Source organism: Hyperolius riggenbachi, chromosome 8 (assembly GCF_040937935.1).
Source record: "Hyperolius riggenbachi isolate aHypRig1 chromosome 8, aHypRig1.pri, whole genome shotgun sequence".
NCBI classification, from domain to species: domain Eukaryota; kingdom Metazoa; phylum Chordata; class Amphibia; order Anura; family Hyperoliidae; genus Hyperolius; species Hyperolius riggenbachi.
This window is the reverse complement of record NC_090653.1, coordinates 169,443,664-169,462,224: the sequence shown is the minus strand read 5'-3', so window position 1 is coordinate 169,462,224 and position 18,561 is coordinate 169,443,664. Positions and strand designations below refer to the sequence as shown.

General features: G+C 40.3%; 1 protein-coding gene across 5 annotated transcripts in view; it reads left to right on the top strand.

Annotated features, from left to right (window-relative positions):
- The window catches only part of STARD8 (StAR related lipid transfer domain containing 8), a 346,992-nt gene that overhangs the window by 244,174 nt on the left and 84,257 nt on the right, over window positions 1-18,561 (top strand). The gene's annotated exons all lie outside the window — the stretch shown is intronic.

The following is an 18,561-nucleotide window of genomic DNA, read 5'->3' as shown; positions in this document are numbered from 1 at the left end:
TGGGGCCTTTTCGGGTTGAGGATGGAGTCAAGCTCAACTCCCAGTCCTACTGCCAGTTTCTGGAAGACACCTTCTTCAAGCAGTGGTACAGGAAGAAGTCTGCATCCTTCAAGAAAAACATGATTTTCATGCAGGACAATGCTCCATCACACGCATCCAAGTACTCCACAGCGTGGCTGGCAAGAAAGGGTATAAAAGAAGAAAAACTAATGACATGGCCTCCTTGTTCACCTGATCTGAACCCCATTGAGAACCTGTGGTCCATCATAAAATGTGAGATTTACAAGGAGGGAAAACAGTACACCTCTCTGAACAGTGTCTGGGAGGCTGTGGTTGCTGCTGCACGCAATGTTGATGGTGAACAGATCAAAGACACTGACAGAATCCATGGATGGCAGGCTTTTGAGTGTCCTTGCAAAGAAAGGTGGCTATATTGGTCACTGATTTGTTTTTGTTTTGTTTTTGAATGTCAGAAATGTATATTTGTGAATGTTGAGATGTTATATTGGTTTCACTGGTAAAAATAAATAATTGAAATGGGTATATATTTGTTTTTTGTTAAGTTGCCTAATAATTATGCACAGTAATACTCACCTGCACACACAGATATTCCCCTAAAATAGTTAAAACTAAAAACAAACTAAAAACTACTTTCAAAAATATTCAGCTTTGATATTAATGAGTTTTTTGGGTTCATTGAGAACATGGTTGTTGTTCAATAATAAAATTGTTCCTCAAAAATACAACGTGCCTAATAATTCTGCACTCCCTGTATATATTGCATCCTGGTATTCTTATTTCCACTAGGTGCCATGTCAGTTTCCAAATTTGATGTGACACCCTTGCTGCTTCGAACCCCAGCCGAGGTGCTATAGCTGTGCCATGCATGGCTATAGGGATTCGGATGTGTGCCACCAAAAAATGCTGCATATCATCCAGAATTGTACCGGCATGTGAATAGGCAGTTTTTTCCCATCCGGCTCACATACAGGGGAATGCTGCGTGATTGTATGTAGCGTAAACTAAGTGGCTGGCAACGAGGTTCCTGGCCAGGTATCCTAGTGCAGGATATCCTAAGTGCAGCTGACATCCACTATTCAAGATGCTTTTATAAGATTGATCACATGACTAAGAAAACATTTGCACTTGGAGTTTGGCTTTAACATTGTTTGTCCAAGATTTTGAACAGCAATGCTCCATTTTTAGGTACAAGCTTATGGATAGGTTTGGTTTTACAGTTAAGCTGACCATACACATATAGATTTCTGCAAAATTTTCTAAAACGTTCAGTTCCTTACTGAAAGGAATCAATTCAAAAGGAATTGATTCCTACTATGCACAGCACATACATTTTCAATAGATTCCAGTAGGGAACCAGAGCATTGCGCTGTTAATGGAACGCTATGCTCCATCAATCTACCGCGGCTCATTCTCCACCAATTGACCTAGAATTTCTGTCCAGTCCAATCAATACTTTTTTCAAAGCTTAAACAATTGGACATGTAAAGGAATTTATTCCCATCTGATTTAATCTGAGTGATCGAATCTGCAGGGAATCGAATGAGAAAATGTATGTGTGTTTGGGCACTTTTACATTGGTTTGATTTACAGCATGTTACTTTGCTTGTGCTTAGGTGTTGGATCCTTAGCATGTGGACGTTATTGTATCAGTGTGTTGTTGAATTTGAAGAAATCAGGGATTTGATGTGTAAGGTAACCTTAAGTGAGAAGTATATGGAGGCTGCCATATGTATTTAATTTAAAACAATACCAGTTGCCTGGCAACCCTGCTGATTTATTTGGTTGCAGTAGTGTCTGAATAACGCCAGAAACAAGCATGCAGCCAATCTTGTCAGATATGACAAAAATGTCAGACACCTGATCTGCTACATTGCTCAGGGTATATGGCTAAAAGTAGAAGAGGCAGGAGATCACCTGGAAAGCCAGGCAACTGGTATTGCTTAAAAGAAAATAAATGTGGTAGCCTCCATATACCTCTCACTTCAGGTTTCCCTTTAAGTGATGCTGTAGGGAAGCAATGTCCACTGTCTGGTGGTAAGGCTTTAAAGTATAGTGTATGCATATAGTACAGCCTCATTACCTAAGCAGTATTGGCTGCTGTCACTAGTGTGTCTCTACTGAGCCCTAGTGGGTCACCCTAGTCAGATAAGAATCTGACCATAGGCACAAATATTATCTCCTGCCACCCTCTCCATGTGACAACTGCCTGACTTCATTATTGCAGCAGCGGCCAAGTGACAATAACATTGGGGTGGTGTGGTGTGAGGGGGGGGGGGGGGGGGGAAGGGGGCTGTGAGGGGGTGTGGCTGGAGTTGCAGGGACATGGAAAGAGGGGGTGGAAACATGGCAAGGTGGAAACCAGGGTGGCATTGGATAAAATACTAAAACTTAGGTAAAAAGGTAATATCAAAGTCATTTTGAGTAATTTCTTGTTTAGTGAGAGCTTTAAAAGTATTTTATTGATAAGGTTTGAAAATATCTTCTTAGAAAATTTTTTAAAAAAGTGAATAGCCCACTACAGGTTGACTCTGAAGATCCTTCTGTCTCTGACTTTTCCACTATGTATGTATGTAATGACTGTGTTATTCCATAATTTTTTGATTATCTCCTCTGTTACCTGGTCTGGCCTTTGCTATTTTTACTAAGCCTCAGTCTCAGTAGCCTCAGTCTCAGTAGCCGCAAACATATGGAGTTTCTCTGAGTTATTCATATGCGTTATTCTATGCTTTTGCACTGGTACTTATCATTTTAGCCTTTGGGCATCTCTTTCACAAATTAGAATTTAATTAATTTAAGTTTGAATGTAATTGCTTTTATAAAAGCAAATCATCTTCTCCAGCAGAAAAAGATGTGACGTTGAAGCCTTGGCGGTACTGTAACTGGGATTAGGGAGATTCTTAACTCACAGAAATAGTCAGAGAAGTAAAATTGTTCATAATTCTACATTCACACTTTTAGCGAGAATTTCTAGGCACTGTACTTATGCAGGCAGTTGTTTTTTCTAGTACAATGATGACAATCTGCTAGGAAATGGTCTTTTCCTCCTATTCTGGTCATCCCTCCTGGGGTCTCTCCCTATTCATTAGCTGGTATAGCTGCTAGACTATCATTAACACTTTCTTTGACTGTGTGAAGTACATGACCTTCACCATAAAGCTGAAAGCCTCCAACTGGGGGCAAGATGAAATTATTTGCACTTCACACCTGTTGTGGAAATAAACAACTGTTTTTGTACATTGTGATGGAAATTATGCTATGTACATCATTTTTAGTTGAGGGTCTTTTGATTCCTATTGTTGCTATCACGACATGTTCAGGCATGATGAAGATAGCTGAACTGATTCTTATTAATATTGTTTTAAGTTGGTAAGACCATGTTTCATGGAGAACATCCTCTGCACTATTCTGCACATAGTCGTCAGCCTTGACCAGCACGTGTCTGCTGTCTGGAAAGGAATGTGTATATTGCACCAGTAGACTGGCTGCATTCCTTTTCATAAGAATAGCCTGACATGTGAACTCCTCAGTCCTAAAAGTGCCTTTGCATCATTGCTTTTACATATAAGATTTCTCTATTTTTAAATGGGAAGAATTTAGAGCTCTGTTTGGCTTGGTACTGTAACCCAGTGTGCTGTTTACAAAGGCTTGTCATGTACATGAGTGTAAAGTTGCCATTATGAGTCATACATAGGTATATAAAGGCCTGAATGTCAACCTAATGAAGAAACGGGTTTTGTAACAGGAACATCACCTTTCTAATATATTTGATAACAGTCCAAATTCACTTTTGCTAAACATTTCCTGTAACATATCAGTGGTGCATATGTCATTTTGTAATGCACATATAAATAACCTTTCCATTTCTCTTTGCAGCCAGCTATTAGTTTCCATACTTTCAGTAAAAAAAAATACTTCATTGCAGCCATGGCAACAGTTTACTAAAGGGCAGTTCAGAGAAAAAAAAAAGTATTTTGAAAAGTTGGAACTGAAAAACGGTGATCTGCATAATAGGGTTGCAAATAAAGCACCACCAATATCCAAAAAGAACATTGCCGGCGTCTATAGCTTGTTGAAGATCACAGGGATAAGCCAGAAAGCTACTGAATGTACCGTGTCCTGTACGTGAATGAGACAAACAGAAGTTTTTGGCTTGTATGAAAAAGTTGTTTGGCAAAAGGCAACTACTGTATTCCATGCATGATATTCCATCCCTGAGAAGTGGTGGCAGTATCATTATTTAAGCCTGCTTTACTGCCTCTGGACCAAAATGGCTTTCCATCATCAATGGAACTCTGAACCTTGAATTGTACCAGGAAATTCTGCTGAAAAATTTCCTGTGTAAACTAAAGCTCAAGGGAAACTGGGTCATGCAATGAGACAATGACGATGAACACGCAAGTCAGGTTGCCAAATAATGAATACTAAGTAGAAAATTAGGGCTAAGTCACAATGGAAGCAATGAAAAACAATTAAACAAATGAAAACTGAATTATATAAAAAATGTATGCATGTGTACAACAGCATTAATCACCAGTGAATAGTGATGACTTGGTGATCTGAGCACTATAATTTTACGGTTCAGATACAACAAATTCAATAAAACCATCCTAAATTTAATAATAAATGCTCTCAAATACATAAAAGAGGGCCCACCTCAGGCCATATTTATAGAAAGGGCACTTTAAAATGTGCACATAAAACATATGCAATACATATACATTTTGCATAACAACACAAATTCAGTAAGAACACAAATTTAGAAAATAAACTGCAAATTTGCATTAAAATGGTGTCAGCAAAATTATGACTTTATAGGATACAACCCCATTAGGTCTACCTAGCAATACACATTATCAGTATTATAATATTTAGAAGGCTGTGCTGCTGAAAGGTGTTCCACAGACATTTTCTAACGGGTTTCATGGTCAAAAGCCTACTTCTTCATAGGCAGGCCATGAACCATCTCAATGTGTGACCTTAAATACAGGCCGACCAGGGCCCATATGCAATTCCCTTTTTCACCTGAGTTTTCTCCTAGGAGATAATTTTTCATGTTCTATTTAAAATAACGTTCCAGTACTTCTCAACTGAAAAAGTACTGAAAAGTAGGTGAAAAGTACTGTCAAAATAATTTTAAAGTATTTTCTTGCTTTCTGGTGGCTTAAACGGCATTTTTTTGACAAGTTTAAAAATAACACTCAGGAGAAAACTCAGGAGAAAAATGTTATTGCATATGGGCCCAGGTGTCATAACTAGGGATGGTCAGAGGGAAGCAAATGCAGGATTATGCACATTTTGTATGCAAATGTATGGAGCTTGAAACAATAGAATGTAGCCAGGCTGGAATTCGGTCCAATTTCAAGCTGTATACGTTTTTATACAAAATTTCCATAATCCTGCATCAGCTCAGAATTATTGGCATCTCATTCACCAGCCTTAGTCATAAGTAGAAATAAGAGGATCATTTGAAAACACCGCAAGTTTAAAAGGGTGCAGCTATCTCCCCTATTGATTTTAGTGGCTGTACAGAAATCTTGGCGCACACAGTATTACACTGGCACCTGCTATAATAGCGGCTACAATTTGTAGCTGCTATTTTCTTTGTGTAGCTGCTATTTGATGCTGCAATTTCTAGCCTCTATTTGTAGCCCCAATTCTGGTGCCCTATTAAACAAACTATTGGGGTTAAGGTTGGGGGAGGGGGGGTTAAGGGTTACGAACCAGCTGAGGAAGTTAAGGGTTAAGCACAACTAAAGGAGGGTTAAGGATTAGGAACCACCAGGGGTGGAGTTAAGGGTTATGCACCATCCGAAGGTGGTTAAGGGTTAGGCACCACCAGGGGAGGGTTCTGTGTGAGAGTAGGGTGTGGTTAGGTCATGGTAAAATATTGGTTAAATATTGGTAAAACTGCCGATATTCTACCACCATTATCCTGCGCCCTTTTAAACATGCAGCTTTTTGAAATTTATGCAAAATACAGAACTTATAAGGGTACAGTTTAGGCATACTGTGTGCACCTAGGGGCGTGGTTATAGTTAAACTTTACTATTATAAGGCCAGAATAATACTTATGACAGCTGACAGATGTGCAAGACTAATCAACAGTTAAAAGTTGTAAAAGATCTCATATGTTTGCCACCCACAGACATTGCCTGCATCATTTTCTTCTGCAGATAAACGACCGGAGGGATATTTTAAACTATTTCTTCAACTGAGCTTTCATTTTTTTATGTTTTGGGGATTATGTAAGAAAAGAACAGGTTTAGGTTGTATTTACACAGAGAAGTACGATATTTCATATTCATATGGGGTAATAAACGTTTTAGGAACTCTGTATTTTTGATTTATGTTTTGCATATCTGGAATCGGTAAAATGTATTTTTATATACATTTAAATAGTCAGCACATTAAATCTGTAACAAATACATGAAAAGAGTGTAATTTACACGAACAGAATAGGCCTACAGATTTTTCCAGGCTTTACAGAACACCATGTCAGATCTTTAGGTGCCTGTGACCAGGGTCATTCTGACTTCTGTGTTCTTTGTTTAAACAGTATGCATTATGATTACTATTCAAATATTGACATTGATATTACCATTGTTTATATGTTGGGCTAAACACTGCTGGATTTAGATCCAGAATGTCAGGAGACATTCCGTCAAGGGTAATGTGACATTAAAACATACTTGCCAGTTAAAACACTTTTAGGTATACAAGCTACCTGCTCAACGTTTTTAACTGGCTGTAGTGCTCAAGGCAAACTCTATTCTTTTGCTGTAGATAGAAATCAGAGAAACTCATTACAATGCACATCCAGCTCTGACTTTGGGTCAATGGGTTTTTGAGGGTTCTTTTGTTGTTACTCCGTCTCTCAAAGCGACAATAAACCTACCATTTCAATTATAGACTAGTCATTTCTTGGTCAGAGGGCCAACAAGCAAAATTAGCAGGGGATCACTGTAAATAACAATTAGAGCTAACGCCCCTTTTCCACTGTCCGCTCTTGGATCCAATTTTCATATCACACTCGCTTTGTTGGTCCTCTTTTCATTGATGTGATGAGATTTTTCCTCAAACGCAAAAGTAGCATATGCTGCATTTTTCCTGTTTTCCCTATTAATTTAAAATTGATGTGAGTGCAAGAACATCACATACCAAACACTGTGCTATTCAGTTTTCTTGCAATTGCACAGTCTTCTTTTTTTTTTAAAACTAACCTAATTGCATGAAGAAAAGCTTGGTGTAAATAGAAAAAATGGTGATTGTATCGCAGTACGTTTGTGATCGCAATTTGCAGGGGAAATTGCCCTTAGAAATTCTTCATATGATTTCTCCTATAAAATACTTTTATTTCTGCATATGTGCTGAGGGAGGTTATAGATTTCAGAATTATGTAAAAAGAGATTGCTGACCAACCCAAAAATATATGTGGGAGCTAATAGCAGTGGATTTCCATAACAGTCTTAGAAAGATAAGCAGAGTGTTTGTATACTAGGACTCATACAGTTTGATGGACTGTTTCCGGTTTGACCACATGTTGTTGTAAACAAATGTGAACAGCTAACTCAATACACAGACATGATCGCATCACCTTCACACCATGAGACCCATTATAGGCATTACATAACTTATGGTGTTGTTAAACTTCCAGAGTAATTGTACAGTGTTGTACATTAATTACTTTGATAAGTGGTGTCAATGCTCCCACTCAAATTTGCATTGCTAATCTGTGCATTCCCTTCCCCCGCCAAAGAAATAATGACAGGAGTTCAACTAAACACTGGAAATGCCATATTCAATACTTATTTGGTAGGCACAATAGTCTGTATGTAGATTAGGGAAGGTTTGTTGGTTACTTGGTTAGGTGCTTCTGGAGATTTACTATTACTTACAAATGTTACTATTATTTCACCCACCTTCCCTCCTCTGCAGCACTCACGCTTACAAAGAAAGTCCCAATATATGCTAGTGGTGGGTGTGTTCTCCTCTTACACCAATATAAATTTGTATTTTATTCTGCAGAGGTGTAACAATCAAAGGAGCAGCAGCTGCAGCTGTGGTGGCTGCATTGCTTTATAACCACTGGGATTCCCTTGCTGTGTGAGTTATTTAGGTTGTGGGGGAAGAGAATGTGAATGTTGGTGCTGCCCCATGAAAGGTTGACTGTGGGGTCCCATGATTTGTAGATACATTTCTGATTGGTGTTCTTCATACACTTTACCTAATAAAACACTATTTACCATTGGAGGTCAGTCAGAGTCCCTGCCAACACAGCCCTAATTTACATTGATGGCCATTATGATCTTCTCCACCTTCTTCACCTAAGTACAGACTATCTCCCCTTCCTCTCAAATATGACTGCAGTGTTCTCCCCAGGCTCTTTTATCCGGGTGCTCCACCCGGCTAGATTTGGTGACCACCCGGCTGTTATCAGCTCACCTTCTCCTATGCTGTAAGCAGAGTTGCACACAGAAGCACCGGCCCTGCATTCTCATGTCGCCCCACCCGGCTAATTTTTCTTGACACCCGGCTACTTTTTGATGCCACCCAGCTGGTAAAAAATTCTGGGGAGAACACTGGACTGAGAACAAAGCCGTCGGTTTTACTATGTGTGATCAGGGACTAAGTATCACCATTCATATTTCTATATTGAATCATTAGTATTCTTTAGAAATTGCTTTTAGCCCACTGATAGATAAGACTGAATTGTTTGCAGTAATTGAGCAGTTGTGTGGAATGTTAGTGTCAACATTTTTATAGATCCCTTGGTACACTTGAATATAAAGTTATTTATTCAAAATGTGAAGCCTTTTACTAGAGATCCTGATGCTCAAGTCTTTTAATAACTGAAAATGAAAGTGCATAAATGGCTGTATTTGATGTTACTTGTATATAGCTGTCTGTTCTAACATCATGTAAGCAAACAGGATTCAAGTCTGATGAAGGCGGAATTGCCGGAAGCTTACTTTTATTTTTTTTAAATAAGCCAATTAGCCAATAAATGGTATCCTCCTGATTCAAAACTTCTTGCTTTTACTGATGGCTAACACAGTACAATACTCTACTGTAGCTATATTAATGTAACTCTTCTATTGGTTTACTATGTGCAGTTTCTTATAAACTGCCAGTCCTAATGCCACTACTCTATTATGGGCTTTTAACAAAACTGAATGGAAGAGGGGAGGAGCGCTCCGTAGTGTATTAACCTTTAATATATAAAAACAATGCGCATACAAATTTGCACTTACTACATATAAGATGTGAAAGGCATATAACATGGGTTAAAAAGCCCTCTCAACAGCAACCAACACGGGAAACCTGGTAACAGCTGTGGCCAATGACCATCCTGGTCTAGATGGTGGTGAAGACCTGAGGTGCCCGACATGGTGCTCTACGTGTGCTGGAGGGCGTCACGACGCGTTTCGGCGTATCCACGCCTTCGTCAGGTGCTGATGAAGGTGTGGATACACCAAAATGCGTTGTGACGCCATCCAGCACACGTAGAGCACCACACCACCATCTAGACCAGGATGGTTATTGGCCACAGCTGTTACCAGGTTTCCTGTGTTGGTTGCTGTTGAGAGGGCTTTTTAGCCCATGTTATACGACTGTCACATCTTGTATCTAGTAAGTGCAAATTTGTATGCGCATTGTTTTTATATAATAAAGGTTAATATACTACGGAGCGCTCCTCCCCTCTTCCATTTTGTTTTCTACCAAGCCCAGCTGTGCAACCCAGCTTGGAGGAGCTGCTAGAGTGTGTTACCTGTTGGCGGCCAGGCTGTCTGTGCAGCGCAAGATTGCCCATCTTCTGCTTTTTAACAAAACTGTAATGTTGGTGTGTGCTGGCAGGATGTAGGAAGTTCACTTAGTCTGTGCATGTTGTCATCTTTTCAGATGATTCTAGATTATATAGAATTATCAATACTCAGCAGGATAGTGACATACTACAGAATGATCTTGATAACACTTTCTTGAAAATGGGGCTAATGGGGGTAAAAGGAAATCAATGTGTGCATGACAACTGGTCTTTCCTTTATGGAATATGTTTGCGATTATTTTGTTATGATATTAAAGAAGACTTGATGTAAGAGGAGCATGGAGGGAGCTAATGCTTTTCTCTCTCTGTTTGCATGGCTGCTGTGATGATTGGCTGCTTGTAATTCTCTAGTCTAGAATGAATATGCAAATAAGGTGGTCTTACAGTCTCCCTGGCTGAATGCTTGTTATACATGTGTGACTCAGACTGCTGAGGCCAAAATAATCAATGTAATTCAGCATAAAGATGGAAGCATACAGTCCCCTGACTTCAGGTTGTCATCAAAGGCACTGCGGCATTTGGGGTAATAAAGTATAGAATGTTTTTGAATAGGTAGGTGGGCATGAGCTCTTCTGGTTCCCCTGCATTCCATATAGGACTGCAATGATTTGGTCCAGTTTATCGGCCTGTGCAATTCTAAAGGAGCGATGTCTTCCATGATAAATCAGCTAAGCTGTACTTAGATCTTTGGGATCTATAGATGATGTGACTGAATTAGCAGTGCATAGATTAAGGAGCTGTGAAACTTCCTGAAAATAAGCTAAGTTGTCCTTTGTCTTACATAAACGCTGACCTGGCCTCAGCTCCATGGAAGGGATAATGGTTTGAGTGAGTCATTTCCAGGGCATTAGTTGGGGATCTACTACCACCTTTGTTTCTGTGTTCATAAAAGTGCTTCTGCATTTTCCAGCGCTGCTTTGGCTACACTGACACAAAGCAATTTACGTTAAATCATGGATTGCGCTAATTTATGTTTGATTTCTATGCCTTGAATTGTTTGTGAGCTACTTTGTTATGCTGCATTTCTCTGAGGAATTTTGCTATACATTTGCTCTGTTTTGGCTTTAGCCCAGTGCTTGATTAAATGCCTTTTATGTAACATTTATGGGCATCACCTTAAACATTTATGGGTTAGTGTCTGTAGTGGTGCTGGAGGAAAATATACTTTGCGATTTCTGTTCAGAGTCTTCAAATGTGTCCCATTCAGAGATTATTCTTCTGAGAACTCCCATGGTGTCCTATAATTCAAGTACATCAGTGGCTATTCTTGTGCCAGTCTAACCCTTCAGTCAGGATCTGTGTGGTTCAAATTGTACACCTTCACCTTGTAATGTTGATGTGGTGTCCTTCTGGAACATTAGGTTGCATATATTGCCCTTGCCATGCAGAATTGTTGTTTTCTAGATCCCATGGCCCTAATGCTATAAAAAGAGACAATTTCACTTTGTTTTCTCTTTAATCACTTGAGGACCAGAGGTTTATACACCACTAGTGACCAGGCCATTTTTTACAATTCAGCACTTCACAGCTTTAATGGTTTATTGCTCAGGAGTCATTGTGACTCTCATAGCCAAGGGGCCCATCTTGCAAGGGCCATAAAAGTGGGGCCATCATAATCTTCACACCCATAACAAGTGTAGCTACAAAAGCACCTGATCTACAGGATAAACTCCTTTATTGGAGGAAGTGAAGGTTAGTAATTGGGGACCCTCACAGCTCTGGGGCCCCTTACGGTTGCAGGGGCTGCTTGCCTGTAGTTACACTTATGACACTAAGCACTTCTCTTACTTCTGATGCCTCTTCCTGCAGTTCTGGCTTCTATACGCCAACATGCATTCTAATGTTAGTGTATGGAAACTAGGTCTACAGGAAGAGGGTCCAGAAATAGAAGAGGAGTCGTGATTCTAGAGATGCAGGGTGGACAGACTTTATTACAGCAAAGAAAAGTCCTTACCCTGCTCTACATTGTATGGTAAGGGTAGGGAGTTGTAAGCATTATAGGCTAGTGTTAAACTGGCTGGTAGTTTTATGTTTATGTAAGTCTTTATGCTGATAAAGGAAAATGGGTTGCAAAAAAAGTATTGTATGCTTGCTTGTTCTTTCTTATTGGGTGTTTGGGTGCCTTTCCTGCAACACAGTGTGAGTAGTGCTCTAAACTAGGAGAACTGTTGTAACCGTCTTTTCTCAGCTCCTACTGGAAAATATTTAGCAGTGGAAACTATTTGACACTATGAAGGGGAGGGGGAGATATAGAAACGTGCAGGAGTGGGATAATCACAATGGGCTTGAAGAATGATAAGCAAATCACCTGACAAGGTGCCTTAAACACAAGACATTTATTTCAACTCCTATTTGACATCATTCAGTTTCAACTTGCCTTCATTCTGCATCATTCTTTTACTGCATGCCCTTGTGTTTTCCACATTTATGTATAGAAGCATAAAGGCAGACCTTTGCTTTCATGACGTGAAAGTACAAACATATCTTTAGGTATACTTGGTAATTTAAATGTTCTGTTTATTGCCTTTATTAGCGTTTATACTCAGGATGTGTGCGCACGGTTTTAGTGCTGTTGTATAGATGAGCCATGGATTCATACATGTAGTAGGCGAAGGATGCAGCAAAAAGGAAATTACAAGATTATGAGCACGCATCTTCTCTGGAAAATTAATGAATACATCATTTTACGTTACATGGCAAAAATTGTTGGTTATGTACAGTGTTGACCTCAGAAATATATTTTAGTTTGATGGAGTGAGGCCATAGCTGGATGGTAAAAATGTAAATGTGACCAAAAGAAAAAGAGCACCAGTCAATATAGCAAAGTATGTCCTAAATTAGGCCTTTGTATTGTAACCCAGTCCCAGCACCCACAAATACCTTCCTGTGTGCTTTATAGCACTATATTTAACAATAATATGCAAAGTTCTGAGTCCACCTATAACTGCTTACAATTTTTATTTTTGGGGGGTGGGGCATCTGAGGTACTATGTACTTTGACATGTGAAGTTAAACCACTACAGTCACAAGACACAGAACACTTACATTGCACTTTTCTCCTAGCGAGCTCAAAGTGCCAGAGCTGCAGCCGCTAGGACGTTCTCTATAGGCAGTAGCAGTGTTAGGGAGTCTTGCCCCAGGTCTCCTACTGAATAGATGCTGGTTTACTGCACAGGCCAAGCCAAGATTTGAATCCTGGTCTCCTGTGACAGAGGCAGAGCCCTTGACCAGTACACTATCCAGACACATGATATAGATGCACCTGTGTAATTTGAACATAGAAAAGTTATCACTACTGTATCTACAGTACTTCATGATTAGAGACAATATTATAAAAATACATGTAACTATTCTGATGTTGCTAAGTCATCTCATGTTACCTCTTATGTGTAAGGGTCGATATTCATTTTCAGTCAAATTATCAAATTGTCTGTGAATCAAAGGAAATTTCTTCTGCAGACCGATCAGCAATAACTGAGTAGATTGGTTGTTGATCGATTGTATGTGCTGCTATTGATCGATCCTATATGTTGTATTGTGTTTATGTCTGACACTCTGTGACAGGAAAAGGATATTTTGTTTGGGAACAAAAGTGTGAAAGGAAGGTCTTTGTATACATGTTACATGTTTAAAATGTAATGCTGTATCAGAATTTTAGAATAGTCAGTCATCAAGAGTGTCAATTTAAAAATCAAATTTCAACAGCAACTGGTCTGAGTGTATTCAATGATAAAGATGCTAATCCTGCATTCAAAACTTTCAAAACTTTTTCTGCTGTTATGATTTGGAGTTATCACATACTTAAGGAACACTGGCCCTTTAGTAGTCAGTGCCAAACAGTTGCATGCTGGGGGTTCTTTTTATCTATAATATATTCCTCCTCTTCCCTTTATTTCCCTGCTAGCTGCTTATCTGAAACCTGATCCCCTGCTCACTTGTGTTTACAAGCAAGGCTGAGGTGACTCAGCGATTGGAGGAGAAAAGAAAAAAGTAAAGTGCAGAAATGACATTACAAAGTTAGCCTAAACTGTGGACAAAAGACATGGCCCCCACCAGGAACAGAATTCTCTTCATTTACTTTATAACATTTACTGAAATCAAAACGTGGACAGTACAATACATGTGTTATGTAAGTAGATCAAGTATTTATCTACTTATATATGTGTTTTTTTCCCCTGGCATAGCATGGCTAATCCTACTGCTTTAAGAACAGCCATATAGCTGACTGTGTGTAGGCCCAATCTTACATGATTTTTGTTGTAATATCTGATGTGCTGTTTCTACGCAGTGTTTATGGTTTTTTTCCTTTCACCTTAAGTGACACTTCTGCATGTAGGTGGACAGAATGTGATGATAGCAGAGCACTATAGACTCACCATAGTACAATTACTTCATCAAGCAATTAAAGCAAAAAAAACCCAGATACTTACCTAAGGAGGTCCTATAGAGCCTTTCCGTTCCTCTCCTCATCCTATTGTTCCTGCACTGGCTCCCCCGTTAGCAGTTTCCGACCCATGGATCGGAGACTGCTGTTTTCTGGTGTGGTTGGGCTTTGGAAGTCTTCAGGAGTACTCAGGCTCCCGAAGATGGGCAGCTCCATACTGCACATGCAGTACATGCACCCTCTCTCGCGCACTTGCGTGTGCGCAGTACAGAGCTGCCAAAGGCCTCCCGCGGCATGAGATTTAAACGGAGGAGCCTGTCGGGGAACGAGGGGATGAGAAGAGGAACGGGCAGTCTCTACAGGACCTATACCCCCTGAGGAGCCCCAGAGGTGAGGTCCTTAGGTACGTAGGTTTTTTCTTTTTAATTTTTAGCTTCAGACTTGCCTTGCAAATAAAACAAAAACCCCTTGCTTACAGATGGTGTTATCTGTGGACACTGGAGTGACTCTGTCCTAAGCTAAAGTCAAATATGAAAATTATTCACACTTTTTTTATTCACAATTCACAAAAATGGAGAAGCACCCATGCAAGAAGACCTCTGTGTGCCTTAGCTCATGGTCACAGTACCTAGTGACCCAGTAACAAAAATTCCACAAAGCTGGCACCACCGGATGAAGTAAAAAAGCTCTTTATTCAAACGTCATTAAAATTACATTCAGTCAGTAATCAAAAATGTAGCAATGGCATTGCTACATTTTTGATTACTGACTGAATGTCATTTTAATGATGTTTGAATAAAGAGCTTTTTTACTTCATCCGGTGGTGCCAGCTTTGTACACTTTTTTAATTGTATTTTTTACTGGGTTAGATTTACCATGCCAGGTTAGAAATACCAGGTTGGCACTATAGCCATAATAGCTGGTTGAAGTTATTGGCATGGTTAGGACCAGTTTAGACTTATCCTTTGTTAGGTCTTCAATGACCCTAAAACAGTGCACCTCACTTCCGTATCTGGTTGCTCAGTGTAGGCCAAAAGTTGGAAAAGTAGGAAAATGTCAGGTAAGCAGCCTTTTTTATTATCCCTAGATCTGACACTGGGGTTCCCAAACAGTCTCTTTCACTGTGACTTGCTTACCACAATGTTACTTCTTCTGCTGAATTTACCATCAACGGAGTACACTTACTCAAGGAGTACACTTATTGGAGCAAATCCACACATATTTGACAAGAAAATACAGAGTATAAATGCGGGTAGGCTCTTTAATAGACGGTCAGTATAGTCAATGATAGAAAAAGAGAAATGGTGTGTGGCACTTTCCATACAATTGCTTGCAGTGTAAAGGCAGGGATGAGCGTAATGACCTAATTACGATTTTGCGAAATTTCGCGTAATTAGTGTAATTACGATTATGGCCGTAAGTACATAATCGTAATGAAGAAGGATTTCGCGAAATTTCGCGTAAGCGTAATTTTCGCGTAATTTTCGCATTACAGTCGTATCATGCCATAATTTCGCATTAAACGCTACCGTAATTTCGCGTTAAACTTAAACCGTAACGCTACGTATAATATAAAAAAGCTGCCGACTTTAAGGGTTAATAGCAAAGCCCCCTTAAATGCTAAGAGCCTCAAATTTGGAGAATATATTAAGGAGATCAGGAGGAATAAGAGGAAAAATTTTTTTTTCAAAAAGACCTTATAGTTTTTGAGAAAATCGATGTTAAAGTTTCAAAGGAAAAATGTAAACATTCAAAAACCCGCCGACTTTAACGGTTAATAGCAAAGCCTGCTTAAAGTTTAGGAACACCAAATTCCCAGGGTATATTAAGGGGATCAGTGGGAATAAGAGGAAAAATTTTTTTTTCAAAAAGACGTTATAGTTTTTGAGAAAATCGATTTTTAAGTTTCAAGGGCGAAAATGTCTTTTAAATGCGGAAAATGTCAGTTTTTTTTGCACAGGTAACAATAGTGTATTATTTTCATAGATTCCCCCAAGTGGGAAGAGTTTTACTTACTTCGTTCTGAGTGTGGGAAATATAAAAAAAAAACGACGTGGGGTCCCCCCTCCCAGACCTCTTTAACCCCTTGTCCCCCATGCAGGCTGGGATAGCCAGAATGCGGAGCACCGGCCGCGTGGGGCTCCGCACCCTGACTATACCAGCCCGCATGGTCCATGGATTGGGGGGTCTCGGAAGGGGAGGGGCAGCCAAGCTTTCCCCTCCCCCTCCGAGCCCTTGTCCAATCCAAGGACAAGGGGCTCTTCTCCACCTCCGATGGGCGGTGGAGGTGGAGGCCGCGATTTCCTGGGGGGGGGGTTCATGGTGGAATCTGGGAGTCCCCTTTAAAAAGGGGTCCCCCAGATGCCCACCCCCCCTCCCAGGAGAAATGAGTATAGAGGTACTTGTACCCCATACCCATTTCCTTTAAGAGTTAAAGTAAATAAACACACAGACACTTAGAAAAAGTATTTTAATTGAACAAAAAACATAACCACGAAAAAAGTCCTTTAATATTCTTAATTAACCATTAATACTTACCTGTCCCTTTAAATAAATGATCCCTCGCAATATCCTCGGAAATGTTCTATCAGTTACAATGTAACAAAGTTATTACAATGTAACAACTTTGTTACATTGTAACTACGCCGCACCCGACGCCACTCGCCGCTCAGCCGCCGCATACGCGTCCGTGCAGGACGCTAAGTCCCCGCAGCTCCCGCTGTCCACCCCGCCCACATCTGTCACCCACATGTCAGCCACATGTGGGTGACATGTGGGTGACATGTGGGAGAGGCGGGGAGGGCAGCGGAGCCGGCGGGGACTAAGCGTCCTGCACGGACCCGACAGAGCTCTGAGCTATATAGCTCAGAGCTCTGAGAAGCATCTTTGTATTTGGGCTCCAAGGAGCCCCATTGGTCCTTAGCAGACCAATGGGGTTCCTTCAAATCAGAAGGAACCCCATTGGTCTGCTAAGGACCAATGGGGCTCCTTGGAGCCCAAATACAAAGATGCTTAGAGAGCTCTGAGCTATATAGCTCATATAGCTCAGAGCTCTGTCGGGTCCTGCAGCGCAGACGCGGTGGCGGCGGCGGCGGTGAGTGACGTCGGGTGCGGCGTAGTTACAATGTAACAAAGTTGTTACATTGCAATAACTTTGTTACATTGTAACTGATAGAACATTTCCGAGGATATTGCGTGGGATCATTTATTTAAAGGGACAGGTAAGTATTAAAGGTTAATTAAGAATATTAAAGGACTTTTTTCGTGGTTATGTTTTTTGTTCAATTAAAATACTTTTTCTATGTGTTTGTGTGTTTATTTACTTTTAACTCTTAAAGGAAATGGGTAAGGGGTACAAGTACCTCTATACTCATTTCTCCTGGGAGGGGGGGTGGGCATCTGGGGGACCCCTTTTTAAAGGGGACTCCCAGATTCCACCATGAACCCCCCACCCAGGAAATCGCGGCCTCCACCTCCACCGCCCATCGGAGGTGGAGAAGAGCCCCTTGTCCTTGGATTGGACAAGGGCTCGGAGGGGGAGGGGAAAGCTTGGCTGCCCCTCCCCTTCCGAGACCCCCCAATCCATGGACCATGCGGGCTGGTATAGTCAGGGTGCGGAGCCCCACGCGGCCGGTGCTCCGCATTCTGGCTATCCCAGCCTGCATGGGGGACAAGGGGTTAAAGAGGTCTGGGAGGGGGGACCCCACATCGTTTTTTTTTTATATTTCCCACACTCAGAACGAAGTAAGTAAAACTCTTCCCACTTGGGGGAATCTATGAAAATAATACACTATTGTTACCTGTGCAAAAAAAACTGACATTTTCCGCATTTAAAAGACATTTTTGCCCTTGAAACTTAAAAATCGATTTTCTCAAAAACTATAAGGTCTTTTTGAAAAAAATTTTTTTCCTCTTATTCCCACTGATCCCCTTAATATACCCTAGGAATTTGGTGTTCCTAAACTTTAAGCAGGCTTTGCTATTAACCGTTAAAGTTGGCGGGTTTTTAAATGTATACATTTTTACTTTGAAACTTTAACATCGATTTTCTCAAAAACTATAAGGTCTTTTTGAAAAAAAAAATTTTCCTCTTATTCCTCCTGATCTCCTTAATATATTCTCCAAATTTGAGGCTCTTAGCATTTAAGGGGGCTTTGCTATTAACCCTTAAAGTCGGCGGCTTTTTTATATTATACGGAGCGTTACGGTTTAACGCGAAATTACGGTAGCGTTTAATGCGAAATTACGGCATGAACGAAACGCGAAATTTCGCGTTGAAAATTACGCTTACGGTATTTTCAATTACGATTTTAATGGCAATTTCGCTACGCTA